The following is a 2,960-nucleotide window of genomic DNA, read 5'->3' on the forward strand; positions in this document are numbered from 1 at the left end:
GGTCAATAACAACAGGAAAAACATCAGTAGGTTTTTTGTGTTCAAAAAAATCAATGGAACAGATAACAATGTTCCTTCCATAATAAATGTACTCATTACCTTACTTAAGTAACTGTATCCCCTCTGTACATTACCTTTACCATAAAATTAAATTGAAATTAAAAGTAAACTAAATAATATACCAATTAAGAATTTGTAGAGAGCTAGGAAGGTGGCTCAGTGGTAGAGTGCTTGCTTTGCATGCTTGAGGCCCTGGGTTCGATTCCTCAGCATCACATAAACAGAAAAAAAAGCCGGAAGTGGCGCTGTGGCTCAAGTGGTAGAGTGCTAGCCTTGAGCTAGCCTTGAGGGACAGCGCCCAGGCCCAGAGTTCAGGTTCCAGGACCAGAACCCCCCCCAAAAAAACAGAATTACTAGAAGCCATTGGTTAAAAACTTTTTGGAAAACTGCCCTAAGTACCCAAGTAATATAATTTGATGATACTATTTATATACTTCAACTTCAGCAGAGAAGTGAAAAGTTTAAAAACTGTTACAAAGTAAAGTAATAAATCAGAATATATTACTATTAATAATAATCACAAGATGAATTTATAGTGGTAGTCAAATATATAAGAAATGAGGCAATTTGCCATTTGTTTGCACTTAATAAGTGAGAAAGAATTTTCTAGGTCGTTTTAAATATATAATAAGTTTAATGAAGAAACTATTCTGTCACATCATAAGATAATCAGATGAAGCTGATATTAGAAAAAAGAGCAGATTGTACTAAGTTCTGTATGTTAATGTATATACTTATTTTGGTTGTGGGAAATTGTGTTCAATTTGGGGTATTGTTTTTGTTAGACTGGTTAATTTTAGGATAGGGGTTCCCTTTCCACAAGAACAAGCACCTGATCTGTCTTTTTAACCTTCTCATTACTGATGGCATATGAGTTGCACACCAACTTGTCTAGATTCCTACCTTGGCCGGCCTGTATTCTGCAGCCCTTCCAATCTTAACCTGTAAGTAGTGCAGGATGGTGGAAATAATACAATGCACCCAGGTATAGATTGAGAAGGAAGTGCACTAAACTTTTGACCTGGGTTCTGTTCTCAAGCCGCCTCAATAGTTAAAGAGTTCAGATGGAAGACCCTAGTGCCAAGCAGTAAGAGTATTGTTTAAAGAAACTAGACATATATATGACTTAGGCATGTGAACAACTCAGGACAAGAATAAAAGAGCAGTGAAGCATAGAGGACAGGCCCAATTTTAACTAGCTACTTAGAGGCTGAAGAAGCTTAGCTAGCAACTCAGGAGGCTGAGATATGAAGACCACTATTCAAAGCCAGTCCAATCATGAAAATAAATGCGATTATCTCCAAAAAAACAGAAGTGGAACAATGGCTCAAGTGTTAAACCACTATCCTTGGTCACAGAAGCTTAGGGAGAGTGCCCAGGCACTATCAAGCTTCAGGAATGATGAATGAATGAATGAGCACTTGCACATGCCCATGTGTATATATGCATGCATGTGTACACACACACACACACACACACACACACACTCTCTACACACTCTCTCTCACACACACCCGCCAATGAGTATTTCAATGCAAAGTTCTTTTTTTACCTTGCTGTAATCTATTTCCCTGTATTAGTTTACAAATTAACAAAATCAGCTAAGCACCTATTTACATACAACTCATCTTGTTTCTCTAAAGTCATCTCTCTTTTTGGAAGCACGCTTTTATTTGACCCAAATTTAAATTATTCAGAAGGTCGATTCATGTCCCTCAATTCTGTAGAATTAGATGATTGTTTAGCTTCCTCCAACCAATATAATTTTGTGAAATCCTGCATCAAGCAACGTATTTCTTTCACTAGAAGGGAAGCCTCTGTCAAGCAATTAATAATAGGTTTTTCTTCTCCTTGCTAGCATCTGTAGTTTTATTATCTTCATATATTTCATGATCTGTCTGTGTATGACAAAGACTGCTGTGAAAATAAAAAGACCCTTTGCAACACTTATCATTTATATACCATTCATAGATATGAAGGCATTTAAATACTACTGAAATTGCTATGGAATGAATCATGTTCACATTGACTATCATGAAAAATAAGAATTGGTTTCTCAGAACTTTAGGTAAGAACTTGATTGAAAGAAACAAAAGGAAAAGTAAGGAACAATTCAACACATACATTCAAATGAAACAAAACAACCCAAGAAAACAAATTTATTCAGTACTCAAGAACCTGCAGGAAATGCAAAGACTTAAAAAAACATCAGCTATGACAAGCTTATGACAATCCTGACTACATGGGAGTCTACTCTTATGAGGATAGAGGTTAAAGCCCAGACTGGACAGAAAGATATGTACACAATGCCATGCATCTGTTATTCTAAATTCCAGGACGAATAACATAACGTGGAATGAGCCAAAGATCATACACAAGTATCTGAAAAATAATCAGGATAATTTAGGGCTGGAGACATTACAAAGTGGTAAGAACACCCATTTAGGGGGCACAAGACACTCAATTCAAACTCTAATATTATGGGTATTAAAGTAAAAAGCTATGATTTTAAATAATTGGAATGATTATAACATTTGAGTATGTGAGTGGAAAAATGCATGAGAGAGATAGAAAGAACCCATGGTGCAATGCTTTCAACTTAAGCGAAAATGTTTTGTGGTACTTCAGACAAAACAGAGTTACCTTGCAAATGAGCATGGTTGTGCATTTGAGTGATGGAAATACTTTACTTACACAGGTGTAAATTACATAGATTTTATTTGGGTAGGTTGTATTTCTTGAATTAAGAGCCTGGATGATGTCCCTGAAATTTTTCTCTCAAGGCTACCACTCTACTACTTTGAGCCACAGTTCCAATTTTGATTTTCTTTGGTTGTTTGGTGATAAGAGGCTCATGACATTCCTGCCCAGGATGGCTTCAAACCATGATTGTCAGATCT

The sequence above is a fragment of the Dipodomys spectabilis genome, unplaced genomic scaffold (assembly GCF_019054845.1).
Source record: "Dipodomys spectabilis isolate Male_0828 unplaced genomic scaffold, ASM1905484v1 ptg000534l, whole genome shotgun sequence".
NCBI classification, from domain to species: Eukaryota; Metazoa; Chordata; class Mammalia; order Rodentia; family Heteromyidae; genus Dipodomys; species Dipodomys spectabilis.